Consider the following 20,166-nt stretch of genomic DNA (forward strand, 5'->3'; position numbering starts at 1 on the left):
TGGACGCGACTTCAGCAATATTGGGGGGGGGGGGGGTTGGGGAGTACTGCAGCCTTGTAAATGGCAGTGTCCACGTGGAGGCGCATTCCTTGCAGATGGCGTGCACGGATCCTGGCCACCCATCTTTAGACATTTGCACGGGGGGGGGGGGCTGCTGTAAATGTGAAGCACCCCGCCCCCGTTGTCTATTCCGTCTCTCTCCCGAAGCCACTAACTTATATAATGGGCAGCCAGTGTGCGTTCTGTTGCATGCTTAAAGGCCAGCTATTATCATCACCACACAGCCATCCACTGACCCCCCCTCTTTTCTGTTGACTCATCATTCCTCTCTTCCCCCCCCCCCAAGAAGTGCCAGCCTTTAGGAACCACAGATTCTCTCGCTGGAACTGCTCCCCCCTCCCACCTCCCCACCGCTTTCCGTTATACCCAGGGCTTCTAGAGCACAGCTTATTTTTAAATCAATCGTAGGCTGAGCAACTAGCAAAGCAGAGTGTTAATTGGGTCCAGTGGAATTCTCATTCCCATGGGGGGCTCCTCGGAAAAGAGAGCTTCACCGAGGGTGGGGGGAGGGAGGAGAGAAAATATATGCAAGTGGCTACGTCAGCCACAAGCAGGGAAGGCTTCTATGTGTGATATTGCAAGAATTGTGTTTTTTCTTTTCTTCCAGTGGCTCTTTTCCCACACCCACTGTATGCAGTTTATGATAGGGGTGGGGGTGGGGCTTTTAGCTTATTCAGATGCAACCTGCCTTTATGCAAAAGCAGGGGTTTGGGGCGGGGGGGGGGCAGGGATTCTCCCTAATCTCTATTATAGCCCCTTTGCAAGCTCTCTCCTTCGCAAACTCCTGCTCCGGAGTGCAATTTGCCATGCCTGCTGCCCTTGTCAGCATTGTTCTGGTGCTAATTCCATATGTATGTCACATAGGAGCTCTGCGCGCTCGTCCCCCCCCCCCGATTCGCTCCCCTTCCCATCGTCCGTATATATTGCTTCCCCTCCCCCTCCTAAAGGCAGATTCCCCCTGGCCTCCCTCGCCCCTTCCCCTCCAGGGAAACGTGGAAGCAGGGAAATTCAAACTTTAAACAGCCTACATATTGCCTGAGTACCTGGTGAAGATGAGTGTCGCTTAGTGCTTACTTTGTCCCCCCCATTACTTTCTCTCCCTCCCCAAAGAGTTGTCCCCCCCAACAAACCCCTCCACCCTCCTCTCTCTCTCTCTCTTGCTCTCTCTCTATTTATAACACAAAGCTTTTGAAAGAAAACGTAAGAGTGGGCCCCCGTTCTCTCTCTGCTTTCGCTTGTTACCGTGGCAGCGTGTGCATCTCAGTGCCGGAGAATGAGGCAAGCTGGCAGCGGTTTTTTGCTTCTGCCCCCCCTTGCACTTGGGACTACGGGAGAGGAGCCCTCAGAGGAACGTTCGCGGCAAGGATGCCCTACTGAGTTTGTTATGTGCTACTTATTCCGGTTAAAAGGTGAGAGCTTCTCTATAAGTGGTTTGTTCGTTTGTTTTGGATCCCATTTCTGGTAAAAGTCTGTGTGCATTGTTCAGTTGCGAGAGCTTGCTATTAATTAGCTGATGGGAGTGTGAGAGAGAGAGAGAGAGTGAGAGAGAGAAGAAAAAGAAAGAAAGAAAGAAAGAAAGAAAGAAAGAAAAAGAAAGTGTAAAGGTGGAGTTTTATGTTCCTCCAACCTCTGAGGAGTGCTTGATCCGTAAGAATTTTCCCCAGTGTCACAAGTGTTTTCCACTAGTAAAAAAAACATGGTGAAATGAATCGCGAGTGCAGAAATAGCGCTTCGTTTCCTTGTTATTCCCATGGTATTCTGCCATGTGGGGTTGCCTGCGTGACATGCAAGACCTGAGAGAGAGAGAAAGAGGAAGGAGAGATTCACAAAGAAGGGGCAGATGTGTATATTACTGACACTTGGTGGGCGGGAAAAATAAGAAATAAGAAGCATTAAGCAGCGTGGATGCTTTTCATCCCTTTGACGTCCTCGGCACTTCTTCTCAGGTAAGGGGATCTTAGCTCTGCATATCCAAAGTTTAAGCATTGCCCATTTGAATGAATATCTTATGCAGTGGCAAGTTTTTCCATTTGTCTCCTGCTGCCCCTCTCGGTCAGCGCTTCTCAAAGCCCGTGACCCCCTCTGGTGCATTTGCTTTGGTGCATGAGGGATACCTCCTAACAGATAGGTTTTGTACCTGGGTTGTGAAAATACACACACGCCTGGGCTGTGTTGGGAAAAACGCTGTGTGTGTGTTTTGCAGGGCTTGCGCCTTTAAAAGGAAGTCTTTTCCCCCAAACACCCGCACCATTCATGCGGAAGAGACGCATGAGGCACAAAGATATACCCGGCGAACGCTTCGGCCCTGGAGTTCAGCCTGTGTTGTTTTGTACCCGGGTATCAATGCAGAGCTACAAAACTATGTCTTACGAGGCATCCCTGATGCCCAGATGGTTTCCCCATGACGTTTCCCTTTCTTTAATTTCATTTTTAAATAAACGTAACTAGCTAGCTGACATTCACACTGCACATTCAAACTACATGGCTTCCCCAACAAAAGATTCCCGGGAACTGCAGTTTTACCACCCACAGAGCTGCAGTTCCCAGCACCCTTAACAAACCTCAGTTCCTAGGGTTCTCTAAGGGACGCCATGTGCTTTAAATGCATAGTATGGATGTGACCAAAGTGTAGCAAGACTGGTCCGGAAGCGAGTGGTAAAAGGACTTCTTTCTGCCCATCGGTTTGGGGTCGGGAGGATTTTTACCTGGAAAACTTCTGGATCAGGGAGGCTTGACTCCACCGAGTCTTCTGCTGCAGCAGCAGATTGCATTGCAGCTTCCACACTGCAATGAAAGAATTTGGGTACAAACAACAACAACAACAACAACATGGTGATAAGAGTTGCGTACATGACTTTGACCTAGGTTGCTGGGTGGAGAAAACCCATAAAAGCGTGTGTAGATCCTTTTGAGTTCTTTGGAGGAAGGGTGGCAAGCAAATGTGGAAATGGACGAAGGAAATAAATCCACAAAAAAAGTTAGCAGTGCACAAATTGCTGCCAACATAAACCTGTGTGAGTAATTTCTGGCACACTGATTGCTTGGAAGAAGTAAAAAAATAAACCCCATAAGCCAATCCAATTCTCTTCCAATTTTACAAGTGTCCCCCCCCTTTCCTCCCCGCCCCCCTTGCCTGATCTTCTGGAGTTGATTCTGCCTTGCCAGAGGCATCCAGGACAGTGGATATTTACAAGCCCAGCTTTAATGCTTATAGATTTTATAGGTTTTCCCAACGTTTGGCTTTGATGTTGATACTTGCCCGTAGCTCTTGTGGCAAGGTGGTTGCAATTCCGAACAGAATAATGGCATAGTGGGTCCCGTCCCCAGGGTCTGCAGCAGCTCAGCGTTTATTCTACATTGTGCATTCCTGCTTGGGAAACTTCTTTGGCGGCAAAGCGCTGGACCGTGTGTGGGAGAAGTCATTGTGTAGTTGTCCCTCGTTCATAACAGCTAATTAAGGCTTTGTGTAAAGTTGCACATCCAGGGATGTGCGTAAAGTGCATTCCTTTTTAAGGAAGTAATATAGGCCACAACAATCAAAGGGGAGACTGGTGTATTTTGCAGCTTCCCCTCCAGTATCAGAAGAAAAAGGGGGAAAGGTGTTTTATCTGCTACAGCAGCCGAGCTGGGTGGTGGAAAGGGCAGAATAAATCTCTTTATGCTAAACCAGACATTCACAGATATTCATTTGGTCTTGCATTGTCATGCCGCTCACTTAGGGGAAATCTCACTAGGTTCACAACCTTCTTGCCCTCTCCTACGCACTCATTCTTTGCTCGTTCAAGAGGGAACTTCATGGTGGTGACCAGAAACTAAAGGGCGGGTGGGTGGATCAGACATCCCCACACTCAAGTTCATTGAATTTGCGGGGGGTGTTGCTGTGTGTCGGTGGGGAGGATGACACACACACACACTTTGTGTTTGCCGACATTTACAGCTGAGCATGCACCAAGTTGTTGCCTCCCGAATTTGCAGACATTGGGTGCTGGGCTGCTAGGCAGGCCGGCAGGGCTGAAGTTTGGTGGTTGAGCAGCAGGGTTGGCGATATCTGGTTTTCAACATTGTGACATATCACCAAGGGATCCTGAGGATTATGTAGTAGTATAGCCCCTTTCAATGCAGAAATATGCAACTGTTCATTTTTGCGAATCAAACTTCACGATGTTTGAAATAAGGATGGAGCTATGCAGAATCATTGGCTGGCTGCATGGTCCCCCCCCCAACATTGTGATTTTTTGCATAGCACACACACCATGACATATTGCCAGGTCAGAAATTATGAAACCAATATCACAATATGGACTTCAAACTGGTTCTGGATGATATATCAATATATTGCCCAGCCCTATCGAACACATCCTTTGCATGTCTGAGGTCCCAGGTTCAGTCTTCCTGGTTTGGCTGGGAGAGATACTTGGGAGCTGCTGCCAGTCAGTGTAGACATTATTGCCCTAGATGAACCAGTGGTCTGACTTGGTGTGAGGAAGCTTCCTATGTTCTTCAGCACTGGTGTAGGAAGGGCGGGGAGTAGGGGGCGGGGCGCCCCGGGTAGCGGGATCCCGATAGGGTTCCATCTTGGCACGCCACGCCCCCAGAATGCGCGCCATGCCCCTGTGGGCGGCGCGCCACCCCTGCCCCGTCTGCTTCCCGCCAACTGTGCCGGAGCATGAAGCTCTGCCACTGTTCTTCAGTTTTGCTGAATTTGCCCAAACACTTTGAGAAATGTCGTTCTTTTAGAACATGCATACGACCACATCTGAAATGCTGTTCTGAACTATTTTGGGGGTAGAGGGGCTCCATTTGCTCTTTGAATTTGCTTAACTGTGCCATGTGGAAAGGCACCCCTTTTCAAATCATCTCCTCTAAGATGATCAGGAGGAAATCCAGCTGAACAGCCTCCTTTTCCTAATCCGACTTTACTTGCAGCCTTGCCTATATGCAGGCTTTAAATAAGTGGAAAGTCTACCAAAAGCCCAGTGATTAGGGGGAAAGCTCTCATCTGCGGTGCTTTCAAAATCCAAGGTGCGAGGGGAAAGAAAATCCCCTTTGAAGGGCACGCGTGTCTTCAATGTCACAGTTGTTAAGAAATGTGTGCAGAAAAACTAGGAGGTTTCTTTTTTTTAATACGTTCTCTTCTGGGGCAGAACGTGACAAAAGAGTTTTGAAGGTTGGCTAGGGATTTATCAATGCATTAATATCAGAGACCTTAAACTGCTGTCTTCCTCCTCCTCCTCCTCCTCCTCCTCCTCCTCCTCCTCCATAAATGACTTAACGCCACTTCTCAAGTTTGTGGCGTCATCCCACTGACATAATACGTCGGGTGTGGGAAACCTTTGGCCCTCCAGGTGTTGATGAACTACAGTTCCCAGTGTGGTGTAGTGGTTAAGAGCGGTAGACTCGTAATCTGGGGAACTGGGTTCGCATCCCCCCCTCCACATGCAGCTGCTGGGTGACCTTGGGCTAGTCACACTTCTTTGAAGTCTCTCAGCCCCACTCACCTCACAGAGTGTTTGTTGTGGGGGAGGAAGGGAAAGGAGAATGTTAGCCACTTTGAGACTCCTTTGGGTAGTGAAAAGCGGGATATCAAATTCAAACTCTTCTTCTTCTTCTTCTTCTTCTTCTTCTTCCCATTCCCATCACTCCCCAGCAATGCAGCAGGGTACATGGAATATAGCTCCTAGCTTTGTGGCTGCTCCCGCCCCCCCCCCCAAGACATTGGATCGCTCCCCACGTACCCCCCCCCCCTGCCCTTCCAAATAAATGAACAGATCATGTTTTCTCTGTGGCTTAAAATGACAAGGAAAAGTGATTCTAAAGACAGGCTCACTGCCCAAATGAGAGAGAATACAGGGCTCTCTTGTTTGAAGAGCATTAGCAAGAGAATGAAGGGGCTGCACGGTGTGTTGGTTTAAGGTGCCCATGCAGAACTGAGGGGGGGGGGAGACCAGGGTTGTTGTGATTTCCGAAGCCTGCAAAACCATTTTTTTTTGTGCCACAAATAGTCTCCACTTTCTCCTGCAGAATTTAACAGAAATGCAAAAGGCCAAACTCTTTGTAAGCCATTATTATTTTTTAAGTACACGATAGCTGCCCGAGGTGATCTTCCTGTGCCCCTTCCCTGAGACAACGGGTTGTATTCAACTAACGTTTACTCAGAGTAAACTCACTGAAGTTAATAGCCATTACTAACATGGGTCTATTTTAATGAGCTTACTCTGAGTAATATAGCTTGTCGAATACAACGCATTGGGTTCCCCCCCTTGCTGCTACAAATTTTCAGTTGAGTAAATATTTCTATCCCATGTTATGCAAGAATAATGATTGAATTTTAAGAACAGCTAATATACCCTGGTGAATATGTAATTCCCGGGCCCTTTCCTCTGTTTTCCTTTCATGGAATTTGGAGACGAGAGGAGTACTAAGAAAACAAGTTTGCCAAACGAAATGGAATTGCTACCAAACTTTACTTAAGAGAAGATTCTGTGGTGAAGTGAAATGGGCTGGCAGAACTATCCATGCCTTTCAGAAACTTCTATTTCTGCAGATCTGAGGCAAATGCTGCCTCTTTCTTTAAACCTATTCTCAGCCCCGAACTCAGTTCCCCACCTTCCTGGTTGGTTTGTCCTGCTCTTACCCAGAAGTTGCAAGCTTAGTCCTGCATCACCTAGACTTTCTGTATTTTAGCTTAACCTTCACACACTGTATAAGTCAGTGCAACTCAGAAAGCTTTCTCCCATTCTGTCCACCTTCTTAAATGTATGCTTCGGCAAGTCTTAGCATTTATCAGCTACTTCTTGGAACTGATTTCAACAGCCCAGTTGCACAGTGGCAAAATTGCAGGGGTGCTGTTGATAACATGCCGTGGCGGGCCATGAACCCTACTTCCACAGGACCAGGCGTGAGCAACTTGTGTCATGTTGACCTGAATGCAGCTCACAGCCTCATATGGTGGCTCATGGGGGTCTGTTTCTGCTGCCTGCCCGAGTCTATGCAAACAGGAGGTGGTCAGGTATCTTCTACATATGCCTCTTGGGCTTCATCTTGACCAATATATGTTAGGCTGACCTGAAAAGATGAAATTAAAAAAAAAATCCTTCCAGTAGCACCTTAGAGACCAACTAAGTTTGTTCTTGGTATGAGCTTTCGTGTGCATGCACACTTCTTCATGAGTTGTTGGTCTGGTGTAATTTTTGTGTGCACGTCAAATGCCAATGTAGTATTTGGGAATGTTCATGTACTCAGGAATGTGATGATCACATATTTTGCATGCAAAAGGTCTCAAGTTTAATCCCAGGCATTCGAGGTCAGGCTAGCATTTTGTATGAGTGTCTGTTTTTAGACAAATGAATCCACTAATATCACAATCACATGGAGTAACAATAAAAAGTAAGTGGTCTTTTGGATTACTTTTGGGGTATCCTGTTTCCTTTCCTCTGGTTTCTTAAAACTCGGGGGTGACGAACGGCCACACACACTCAGATACAAATAGTTTCCGTCTTTCTTTTATTAATGTAGTCCATCATCCTTAGGCCAAGGCTTGTTCTTCCTTCTGTATGCAATAATTTCACTGTTGGCATTTCTGTAGTGCAAGGATGGGGAACTTGTGACCCTAGAGGCTCCCGTCAGCTCTTACCACTCACTGGCCATGCCAGCTAGAGTTGATGGGAGTTGTGAGTTCAATAAGCCCCAGAGGCATATAGGTTTTTATCCCTGCTATGTAGTCCATATTGACAACTTCATTTAGTTTTAAACAGATCAACAAGACTTGGGTTGCACAGAAAGAGAACAGCGTCCAGATAGTTCAGATAGTTCACCTGTCATCTGCTCAAGGAGAACTGTGGGAACACAATCCTTTGCACTGTGCATTTTGTCTTGCATTTGAAAATACTAACAGTGAAGATGTGCATCTAGAAAGAAACACATTTTTGTTTTTAAGTAAGTGGTTACTTTTTTCTAAAGTGAGCCATGTATTTACGAGCCTACAATTTTATGCTTTCCCCCTTTCTTAGGTCCTTTTTTAAAGCCTAGTGCAATTATCTGCCATTTTGGGGAGTGCCTACTTTTGACTGAAAAACGAGATACACAAATACAGTAGTAAATATTACTCACCTGATAATGGGTCTCACCTTTTCCTTACCATATGCTAATAAAAGCAGATTGGGGAGGATTATGAGCCAGATAAATCACAGAATCATAAAAAATCATACAATTGTAGAGTTGGAAGGGACCCTGTAGAGTCATGTAGTCCAGCTCCCTGCAATCCTCAGCTAAAGCATCCATGACAGATGGCCATCCAACCTCTGCTTTAAAACCTCCAAGGAAGGAGAATCCACCATCTTCCGAGGGAGATTGTTCCACTGTCAAACAGTTTTTACTGCCAGAAAGTTCTTCCTGATGTCGGAATCTCCTTTCTGGTAACTTGGAAGCCATTGGTTCGAGTCCTGCCCTCCATAGTGGGAGAAAACAAGTGGCAAAAAAAATGTTTAGCCTGGAGAAGAGAAGGTTAAGGGGTGATATGATAGCCATGTTCAAATATATAAAAGGATGTCATATAGAGGACGGAGAAAGCTTGTTTTCTGCTGCTCCAGAGAAGCGGACACGGGGCAATGGATTCAAACTACAAGAAAGAAGATTCCACCTAAACATTAGGAAGAACTTCCTGACAGTGAGAGCTGTTTGCTGCCAAGGAGTGTGGTGGAGTCTCCTTCTTTGGAGGTCTTTAAGCAGAGGCTTGACAGCCATCTGTCAGGAATGCTTTGATGGTGTTTCCTGCTTGGCAGGGGGTTGGACTGGATGGCCCTTGTGGTCTCTTCCAACTCTAGGATTCTATGATTCTATAAGCTTGTTCGCACTTCTACGTGAAAAGCCCCTGAGATATTTGAATGCTGGGAGGGAAAGGGTTATGTTAATTCATTCTATTATTGACACTTTCCATTATGATACAGCTTCTGTTTTGGCTTCCAAGTTGTCCAGGCTGGTGTTGCTTTTTTTAACCAACCAACCAAAACCTAAAAATCAAAACGGAGGTTGAAAACTCCCTGTAATGTGTAGTTTTAGCCTTAGGAGAAAGGGCGAGGGACTGTGTGGGATGGGTCATATTACTGGACCTCAAGCAACCTGCTCGAGAGATGAGTTGGGTAAAATTCTTATCTTAAAAATCCAAAGTTCCGAGAAAATCTGCTGTGTAGAGTTGCTATGTAGAGAGGTATACAATGTAAAGTCTTCAAGAAAAAGGATTAAGAAAATCCTGAAATCTTGACAAAGCAGATAAGTAAGGAAAGATCAGCAAGGATGGTGTCAAGGTGAGTTGCAAAGCTTGAGTGGATAAAGAAACCTGTTTGAACAACAAAGGGTTGAGGTATGTGTTAGATGAATAGCAGTTTGCAACAGCAGGGAAGAGATTAGCGGATTGCAGTGTGGGATCAACATCTGGGCAGAGTTGTTGAAGCTGAACGTTTGCTAACCTGGAACAAGAACTTTGCACCAAGAAAGCCAAGTTTGCTGATATAAAATGGAGCGGTGCGCCAGATCTGGAGTTCCTTTTGCAACATGAGCATCTTGTGCAAGATGCACGGATCTGCTCCCAGATAAGATGCAAAGTAACAAGTCTGTACCAAGATGCAAGAAAAGGTGATTTAGCTGCTGAAAGTCTGTATTATTATTATTATTATTATTATTATTATTATTATTATTAATACCCCGCCCATATGGTATGTGCTTAAGGAACTGTGGGTTAGAAGAGTAACCCAACACTGCTCTTACAAGAAGTCTTTGAGCCATTGTGGTACAGTTTCAACCAGGGTTGAAATCCCCACTAAGGCATGAAGCCAGTCACTAAGCTATCTAACTCATCCTGTTACATGGATGGAAACTCCCATTGTTCTGGGTGCATTTTCGGACAGGGAATTTCATTAGCGTGAGCACTTTCTGATAAGATTTCAGATTAAAACTGTGGAGTGGAAGGAAAGGTGGAGCTTTTTTCTGCCTCCCTACTTCTAGCTACTTGCTGAAGACTGGAGAAGAGACCCTCTTAAGAATATTAGGGGGGTGGGCAAGGGAAGGACTAGACCGTGTGAAAAATGAACATAACATTTCAGCTGCAGTTCATTCATTTTCAGCTTTGTACTCTTGTTATTAAAAAGCATGCTTAGACATTCCGTTTCTGTCCCCATGACCTCGGCTTAAAGTGCCATTTAGCTCCTAGCTCTCATAACACTGGGATAGAATGGGATAGAATTTTTTAAAATAAAATTCCTATTATTATTATTATTATTATTATTATTATTATTAAAAAATAAATTGAGTTCCACAACTTAAGGGCTGACATGGAGAATGCCCTCTTCTGGAGGTGCAGGGGAGCATCAATTGCTGGCAAGATCTCTCAGGTTCCATGAAATCTCCCGATATTTTGATGAAATCTTGCCGGAAATCTTCGCTGATGCTGATGTCACTTCGGGGGCTTAGGCAATCTGAGGCAGCTGCTTCACCCTGCCTTGTGTGTGGGCCGGCCTGGGTGAGCTGGTGCTACGAAAAGGGTCCCCTCTTCTGATCCTAGCACCTGGCATAGCTGTCAAGTTTCAGATTTGAAAATAAGGGATCAGCAGCCTCACCTATTCCGGGGACAGTCACATGGCAGTGGTGGGCGGAGCCAGAAGCAAAAGTGGGCGGCACTTACTGTATTATGTAGGAGAGGAGTTTTAAGTGGGGAGGGAAGGAAAAAACACTGAAGGGACAAAGAGCACGTGTGGGGTGTGTGGAGAAGGAGGTGGCTAACGATGCAGGAGAGGGGTTTAAGAGGAGGGAGGAAAGGAAGGCAAAAGTTCTCCCCCCCCCAGCCAGCTCTCTCTCTCTCTCTCTTTACAAGGAGCACGCATGGGGTGTGGAGAAGGAGGTGGCTAACGATGCAGGAGAGGGGTTTAAGGGGAGGGAGGAAAGGAAGGCAAAATTTCTCCCCCCCCCCCGGCCAGCGCTCTCTCTCTGAGCACCGAGAGGAGGAGGAGGAGGCAGCTGTCGGTTGCTACCGCAGCCGGCACTGAGCAATGGAAGGGGAAAGGATCGTGTTAACTTAGCTTATTGCAATGTTTCAACGCATCAGTCGCCCGTTTTCAAAGGCAGCCAGGCTCCTCCCTGCCCAGCTAACCCTATTGTCTAGCTGAGGGGCTCTGCAGCAGCTGATAGGGGCTGATGCAGGGGGCCAAATACGCCCCCCTGTGAGCGCGGGAAATGGCTCCCACTTGCTTTGAGGCTGCAAGGAGGCGAGGTCTTCCCAGTCCCTGGCCAGCAGGGGGAGGGGGAGGAGCAGCTTCCTTTGAAAAACAGGATATTAAAGGGATATAAAAAATAAGGGATGGCAGCGGGAAACAGCTTCAAATAAGGGAGTTTCCCAGGGAAAACGGGATACTTGACAGCACTGGCACCTGGGAGGGTCTGTTCTATAGGGAAGGAGGTGGTCTTTCAGATACTTGGGGATCTAGGTCTTTCAGGGCTTTAAACACCATTGTGAACACATTAAATCGGGCCTAGAAACGAACTGGCAGCTAGTGTAGCAGTTTTAGAATGCAGGTTACGTGAGTTCTGAAAGAAAACCCTGCTAGGAATCTGGCCGTTGCATTTTGGGCCGGTTGAAGTTCCCGAGTTGTCTTCTAGGAGCATGGAGTACCATTGCAAGTCATCTCTGTCCAAAAGCACCCATAGCTGGCGAATGATCTGGAGTTGGAAAAAGGCAGTCAGCTCCTGAGGCCACCTGTGACAGTGCCAAAGTATATATAGAAAAAGGAAAGCGTAAAACTTGCATTTGCGTAAAACCGACACCGTTTTCCTTGAGTTAAGCTGTCGTGGTACAACTGCCCTTTGTGAGCTGTGGGCAAACTGAAACGTATCATCATGCTCTTTTGCTGCTTGCTGGGGTGTTATAACTGTTTCTGGAAAACGAAAAGACGTGTTTTCTTGTTTGTTTGTTTAAAAAAAAAAAAACGGGGGGTAACGCTATAAAGAATGGCGACAACAGCTTCATGTATGCATCTGCTGTGTGTTATTTCCTGCCGTTAACTCTGTAACATGATGCTAAGGCGCGGGCGGTGTGTGTGTGTTTTTTTACACACCAAACAATAGCATCCTTTCTTGAAAGGTACCTTGTTAGCAATTCTGCTATCACCACCCCCTTTTCCTGGGTTTGCAGCATGTTTAAGCTATCACGGGCGTCAGTGACATTGACAGTTTTCACACTAATAAATGGTCCAAAAGCTTTGGAAATTCTCAGTGGTGATTTAGGAGTTACGGCAAACGTAGCACTCTCTAATTTCACCGTTACAGTTTCCTTGGATACGGAACACTTTTGCATAGAGTTGCATAGATGCTTTCTTGCTATAATCGTTCCAATAAGTTGGGGCTTTGGAAGAAGAAGAACATTCAGAGGCGAAGGGAGATGAATGCTTTGTATTCCCATCACCAGAGAGGGTGGCAGAGGGAGAGGAGTCTTAACTTTGGCAATTAATCTGTGCAGTTTGCTTTGAGTCTAGAGCTGGCTGCAGTTCGAGGCACAGGGGAAATCTTGGGTTTGTTTATGGTAGCGTTGGCTCTTTGGGTTATGCTGTGAATCTTGAGTTGCAACCAAGGAAGTAAATGCTTGTGTAAAGATTATGAAAGAGGGTTTGTCTTCTCTCTGCATTAAGTCTTGCACTGTTTTGTGTACAGAAGTAAGTTACCCTGGTATATGTACTGAACGATAGAGTACCTCGACAGGAGTGAATTGGGCTACTGAGGATTTGCAGAACCTTGTTTAACAGGATGCAAAGTGTTGTCTATATATCTGATAGCTAGCCAAAGGCTTGGTGGATTTTTGCATTTTTCCTAGAAAGTTGTAATGCCATGTTTAGGTGAGCCTATTCTGAAAGGAAGTGCACAAGTTGGTGGCTAGCACCAACCAGTCCTAAAAAAACCCCCAGAATTTTAGCTCTTTAAGACTTCTTAGATTTAATTGGTGAGGTTGATAGAGCAATGTCTCGCAAAACACAGAACTTGCAGCTAGGGCTCACGTGGAATTATTGGCAGTGGTGTAGCAATAACTTGCAAAGGAGCTCATAATGACAGCCCTACCTTCATAGCCCCCAAGGAGAGTTGAAAAATGCAGGTAGCACTGTTGATTCATTACACCTTCTTCTTCTTCTTCTTCTTCTTCTTCTTCTTCTTCTTCTTCTTCTTCTTCTTCTTCTTCTATCACTCGTAGCCGAGTAAGATTGTCTTCCATAAATACGGTTTTAACAATGAGTCCGTAAGTGACTGTGGAGGCCAAGTCTGGACCCACACATCCTTCCACAGTGGGGACATTGGTTCCCGGGCGGGAGTTGATCAAGTGGATTTGCCAAGCGTACCTTCCTCTTAGCATGTTTCTCCCTTGCATTCTGAGTTGGAGTGTCTTCAGAGTCCATGACACTTTTGGTAAAGGCTGTTCTCCAGCTGGATAACAAGCAGTATTCATTATAACACACACGCACACCCCCCCCCAAGCACTGCATATCACCATAGCAATTTAGTAAGGTCAACATAAGGCACAGCAGAGGAACATAGTTCAGGCCAATGGCCCACCTAGTCCAGCATCCTGTTCTCACAGTGGCCAGCCAGATGCCTGTGGGAAGCTTGATTGCAATACTATGCACAGTTTCTTAGGAGTAAGGGCCACTGAATTTACTGGCGCTTACCACCGACTGCATCAGTTCAGCTTGCAAAACACATTGCAGTCCCACCTCCCGTTGTGAGAAGGTGAACAACCTGGAAAAGAAAACGTTCTGGTATTTAAAAACATGTGGCCACAGCTTTATTGGTTCCAGGTGTAGGTAGAATTCGGCCACAGGCATTGGGCATATACCCCTCTCAGCCTCCTGTTGGAGGACTGAGTGAGGCATGGCAGGGTCGATCATGCGATAGATGGTTCAATCGCGAGACGCGGTCTCTACGCGGATGCCCCCCTCCCACGTCGCTGAAGGCCCATCTGCTGCTGGCCTTGGCTTCTGGGCAGAGACTTGGGTTTCCCTGGTACTTCTGCCACTGATGCCATAGCTCAGGCTCTGAAAAAAAAATGTCCTGGGAATGGTTTATGGAAAATTTACAAAGAAATTGTAAACAGATAAGAACATTGGCAGGATTGTTGTAATAACCTGCAGGTTTTTTTTAAAAGAGTATATATTTAAAGCAGAAGAATAAATGAGCAAATTAAGTTAATTTGGATATGCAGAAATATGAAAAATAAATATAAGCAAGCACAGAAAGGGGGGAGTCAAGTTTTGAAATGTCAAAATGATTGTAAAATTATCGAAATGTATAAAACTGAAAATCATAAATAAAATATATAAAAAAGAAAAAAAGTCCTGGGGCCATGATCCCACCACATCCGCCCTCAACTAAACAACTGGAAATGGGATTATGATTATGATTATGATTTCCATTTATATACCACCCTTTATCAAAATATTTTAGGGAATTATTGTAGGGAAACTATGTAGCAAACAAGTAAGACAACAATAAGAATAAATTGCTCCATGGAAAAAAACAATGTCAGAGAGGAGTCCTGTCTGTCTTTCTGTCTGTCTGTCTGTCTGTCTGTCTGTCTATCTATCTATCTATCTATCTATCTATCCATCCATCCATGCACATACATACATATATGGCACAATTTTCATCTGAGATGGCCTCCAGGCTAATGGCTTAGTCCATACATACCCTTCCCCATGAAGGAACTGTATTCCTTAAGCTTCCAGATCTGAACCAGCCCACACATAAAATCCGCTGTGTCAGCATTTGTTCTCAAAACTTAATTTTGTGATGGCCTCTTGGCTAAGGCTATTGATAAGCAAGCAGTAGCTTTCTGCCTCATGCATAGGAAGGCTCCTTGAGGTTCCTTTATAAACATTTTTCTTTTAGACGAGCAATATATCTCCCAGTTCATTTAATAAAATAAAGTCATTGTCCCTGAGGCGTAGAAAGCAGAGATAATACTACAATATCATTTGGACATAAATTCATGGGACAGGTGCAAAATGGAGCTCCCCCCCCTTTTTTTGCAGCCGCCTTGGCTTTATTGAAATTCCGTTCATAAAGCCTCCAGCTTTCGAATGCCAAAAGCTGTTTCAGGCTTCCTTTTTAGAAAATGACATATAGAAATGTATTATGCCCATAGTAGTTACTCTTGTGTGACACAAGCGTCAGCTTCTGTAAGGGAGGAATGCTACTGCGGCGGAGGCTTTTAATATATCTCCACGTCTGTGTAAAGTTTAAAGTTGTCATGGAATGTGAATATATACACATTTCTGTACCAGAAGCACAGCTTGCCAGCTTGCATTGCAAACCTGGCAGCTCCTTGGAGAGCAGCCGCTTTTGCCCACCCAGGGAGGCTGCAAAACCAAGTAAGGCTACGCTGCAGATTTTGCAGGCCCAGGTAGACCTTTGAACCAGAAGGCATCTCAAGTCCCTGGTGGACCAATATACAGAGCTGGAGGGGACGTGTTCTGGGCTTTGTACGTTGAATATTGTCAAGCCTGCTGTATGTCCGGAATATGTGCAGTGTTAAACAGCCCGTCCTAAGTGTGGCTAAGTGCACACTGGCAAGCTACTCAGTGTTAGATATATGAGCTATGCACCAAATGGTTCCTTAAACCAGTTGCCAAAATGCAATGACTAGTTGCCATTTCAGGGCCGGACGGCTCAAAAGTCATAGTTTTCAATAGGACTATTTGGCTCCTGAAATTCATTTTGATTGTGCAGATGAAATATAACGGATAGAATTCTACGGGATGTGTTGCCAGCGTGCCAAAACACTCAAGAATATCCAAGGATCCCCAGGGATGTACCTCCAGACGGTGGAGACGTCAGGTGCCATCCTGGCACCCGGGCATCTTCACTTGGTTGCAAGCGGCCGATAGCCAGGTGGAAAATGCGCCTGGCGAATTTCTAATGCTGACCCTACCCCACAACGCACCTGGCCTGGTCAGAATTAAACACAGCCGGGGCAGGAGTGATGTTGGGACTGCTGGTGAACTGGCTTCTATGGGCACTTTCCTCGGGCTGAACAAGTTCCGCTGCAGCCGGCGGAAGTTGGGATGAAAGAAAGAGCTGGTCTTGATCATCACAATTTGAAGTAATGTTCTCCTGTCCTGAGGTCCTTGCTCCTGACTGAAGGCATTCACCTCTTTCCTTTTCACATAGAAACCTATGCAGGGACAAGTCTGAAACCACCATTGTAGCGTAACAATATCATGTCTTGTGATTAAAGATGGGTGAATCTGTCAATTGCGGCGTTTCTCAGTTTTTCACCTTAAGTTTAGTTCTCTTACATTTCTGCATCAGTTTGCGATGACTTTTCTTTTTAAAAGTCTTGTGAAGATTCACCGGCATTTTAGTGCAAGGTGCAGACATTTTTGTACACAGCTTTGGCCAATATACATACTTTTGCAAAGCAGCTTTTGCTAATACAATATAGTTTTACACACTATTTTCACTAGCATATGCATTTCTAAGCACATTTTACCTTATGGAGTTTTGTACACTTTGCGTGGCTGAAGAACGACAGTGCAAAACTTGGAGAAGTGTGAATTTTGGAAGGTGACTGTATTTTTTAGTTCACATATAGTTTCAGAAAGTGCAAGTTGGGTAGATTGGCCTTTAAATGTGAACTGAATAAAATCTTCTTCCTCAGTCCCAGGGGCGTCGCTGGGGTGGGTGGGTGGGGCGGTCTGCCCTGGGTTCCAGGGAAGGGGGTGACTCTCAGCATGCCCACCCCACAACTCATAAGTTGCTCAGTGCAGCAGCTGGCTTACACAGCACACACTTTGCTTTTTCCTTCCTGCTGGGAAGAGCCACAGAAGCACAGCTCTGCCCAGCCAGGGCTCCACCCAGCAGCCTGGCACATTTCACCAGGGCACTGCCCTCTCAGGGGGTACAAAGGTGCCATCTTCAAGGGGTGACATTTGGCACCTCCACCTAGAGCCTCAAGCACAAGCCAGAGCAAATCTTGCCTTTTCCTTTACTATATTTTGTGCGTCTTGGAGAGGCTTGTTTCCTGGTCAGTGTGTTGTGGGGTGTCTTTTGCTAAAATCGTCTAAACTTGTTTCCTGGTAGTCTGGGGCAGCTTCTAGCTTTTCCTGTGATACTTCCCTCTATGCATGAACGCTGAAAATATCCACGCTTTTCTGTTCCACAGCATATTTGCTGAATCAGATAAGTCTTCCAAACCAGGGAGCGAGCTTGCAAGCATTTTTGTGGCATGTGCAAATGAAAAGCAATTGTGGATGTGATGCAAAAGAATTTTTTGAAGGGAATATGCACATTTGAGCCCATGCAGCATATTCTGAAAAGGCAAGATAGCAACGAAAAAAAGTACTGGTGTCTCTTTATTTACATGTTACATACGTGGCTCACAGGGCCATGCATTTGGCTGCGTAGTTTGGACGGATAGGAATACGCTCAGAATACGCTCAGCCTTTGGAAAAGAAAAGAGCAGAAGAATACGCTGTGGATTTAGGACACATGGAGATTTAGGACATATGGAGTCCCTGTCACTTTTGTGGGCACATCACATTGTATTGAGTTATTTAGACTTCAGCGTTTGACAAGGACTTAAAATTCTACAGCTTGCTTGCATTCTGTCACCAGACTCTGTCGGGCAGTCGAGTGAAGTACCCAAGTGCTCACTTTGACGTTTTAAATTATTGATTTAAAGACCCTGGTCTCTGAACTTAAAAAAGGCCACTTTTTGAATGTTAACTAGCATGATTATGAAATAGTATCCTAGAGTCTTAGAGCTGGAACGATCTGAAGTTTCATGTAGTCGAAGTCAGACTCAATACATTAACCCTCGTCTCTTGAGGATATGAATGCATTAGGAATCTTTTTAAAAGCAACAGTTGGAAAAAAATGTCTTTCTGCCCTTGAAGATAGGAAGCTCTCTCTCTCTCTCTCTCTCTCTCTCTCTCTCTCTCTCTCTCTCTCACACACACACACACACACACACACACACACACACAGAGAGAGAAAGTATTGTCTATCACGGGGTGGAGAACCTGTTGCTGATGGTCTCCGCCTCCCATCAGCCCCAGTCAGTATGGCCAATGGTCAGGATGATGAGAATTATCATCTCACCATATCTGAAGGGCAGCTGGTTCCCCATGTATGAGCTTGATACATAGGGGTGTGTGTGTGTGTGTGTGTGTGTGTGTGTGTGTTTTGGTAGACAAATTTGATATTTGGACTCTCTGTTGAGCTGCAGCTGGACCAAAGTTAGACTGAGGGTCCATGGACAAGTTACTGTTTCTCAGGCTGATGTTATTGTGGTGTGGATGGTGAAGTGGAGCCCTGTATGTTTCTTTCTACTCCTTGGGAGATGTGTGGATAAAAAAAACCCCTCCAAAATAAATACAGTACCCTCTGGAATACCTGGGCAGAGATCGATCCACCTGCTAATGCCAAGAGCATTTATGGGATTTATGCAACATGCTTGGAGCTATGGCTGTTTGTGTGGAAATGAAAGGACTTAGAGAAGGAAGGAAAAATAGCCGCTAGTAGTCTTCTCTAAATGCTTCGCATTCGAGCTTGTGCAAATGTTTACACAGTGTTTTAATAGCACTTCCCATGCTTCTACTTGTGAAAGATATTGCGCCAATAAGCAGCACATTTGGATTTAGCTTCACTTTATTCACGTGTTTCTGTAGTGTAGCCCTTCTTCTAAGTGTGGAAGGCCATCTTTTGAGCTAAGAAAAAAACACACCAAGAACTCTGGCCAATAAAGTTTCAATAGTAGGGACTATTCCCACTATTGAAACTTTATTGGCCAGAGTTCTTGGTGTTTTTTTTTTCCTTGGTGCATCTTTTGAGCTAGCCTAGTTAGTTCAGTTGACATAATGGCAGACTATGGTTTGTCCCTTCAGATGCGAGCGGTGGCGCATCTTAAACTCACATGTGTCCTTGTACTCCTTCGTGAGTAGCAGAAAGAGATAAGAAATTTCTCCTCCTGGTTTATCTCAAGCCATACTGTGTTTTGGGGCCCCGACTTGGGGGGGGGGAGAATAATGGTTTGTGCAATCCATTGTTCACCGTATAGGGATGAATAGGCAGGTGGGTGTACAGTCGTACCTTGGATCTCCAATGGAATCCGTTCTGGAAGTCCGTTTGACTTCCGGAAAGGTTCGAAAACCAAGGTGCAGCTTCCGATTGGCTGCAGGAGCTTCCTGCACTCAATCGGAAGCCGCGGAAGCCACGTCGGATGTTCGGGTTCCAAAGAACATTCGCAAACTGGAACACTCACTTCCGGGTTTGCGGCGTTCGGGAGCCAAAATGCTCGAGTCACAAGACGTTCGAGAACCAAGGTACGACTCTGCTGCAAAGTAAAAAGGGAAGCTTCTGATCTTCCCTTGCATGCTGGGAGAGGGAAGGTGACGAAGAAGCACGTAGATCTGAGGCTCCCCATTCCTTGTAGCTACTCTTAATATCAAATCGTGGGCGGTCATTGCATCCTAATTGAGGAAATGTATCTGAGTAGGTGGTCCTTTTCAGAATGTGAAGATTGGCTTATATTGTCCTTTAATGCAGTGTCATTGATGACCGCCCCTCCCCCGTTTTTTTGCCTGCCTGCATTTCTTGTAACCGTTGGTGAAGTTACACACCGCTGATATACCGAGGCAAGGAAATAGCTCTAAATTTCATCAGTATGGTAATGATGTATTTGTCTTGGACTTGGAAAATTTGCATTTACAAGGTGAATGGCTTCAGAGCTTCCTTAGCACTGCGAGAGACTAGTATCTGTTGTCAAAGGGTGCTGTTCGCCCAACTAAAGTCACCTTGGCTGGTGCTGTGCATATTTGGAGCATGACTTCCATTTTTAATTAGCACTGTTGCACAAAAGGGAGCTCATGCCCACCCACCCCTTTTAATGAAACCCGCGCTGTTCTAAGTAGTTTCCTGCTTGGATGTTTTAAAACCGCACACAAGTAATCACGCCCTTAATCTCCCACTTGAAACCATAATATTTAGTTGAGCGGGTTTTTTCTTCTTCCCTAAATCAGGAATGTTTACGAAGTGATTTTTGTCCGTTCACGTTCTGCTCCTTTGTAAAAGGGCTGC

At 45.5% G+C, this 20,166-nt stretch overlaps 1 protein-coding gene across 9 annotated transcripts in view; it reads left to right on the forward strand.

The window, feature by feature from the left end:
- The window catches only part of FAT3 (FAT atypical cadherin 3), a 443,200-nt gene that overhangs the window by 79,499 nt on the left and 343,535 nt on the right, over positions 1-20,166 (forward strand). For 8 of the 9 annotated variants that reach the window (XM_033146108.1, XM_033146110.1, XM_033146114.1 and 5 more), the window contains exon 1: positions 1,375-1,469. The exons of the other annotated variant lie outside the window; for it this stretch is intronic. The gene's annotated coding sequence lies outside the window, so the exon portion shown is untranslated. Of the gene's footprint in view, positions 1-1,374; positions 1,470-20,166 lie in introns of those variants that run through there. 9 annotated transcript variants of the gene reach the window in all.

Source organism: Lacerta agilis, chromosome 4 (genome assembly GCF_009819535.1).
Source record: "Lacerta agilis isolate rLacAgi1 chromosome 4, rLacAgi1.pri, whole genome shotgun sequence".
Classification (NCBI taxonomy): domain Eukaryota; kingdom Metazoa; phylum Chordata; class Lepidosauria; order Squamata; family Lacertidae; genus Lacerta; species Lacerta agilis.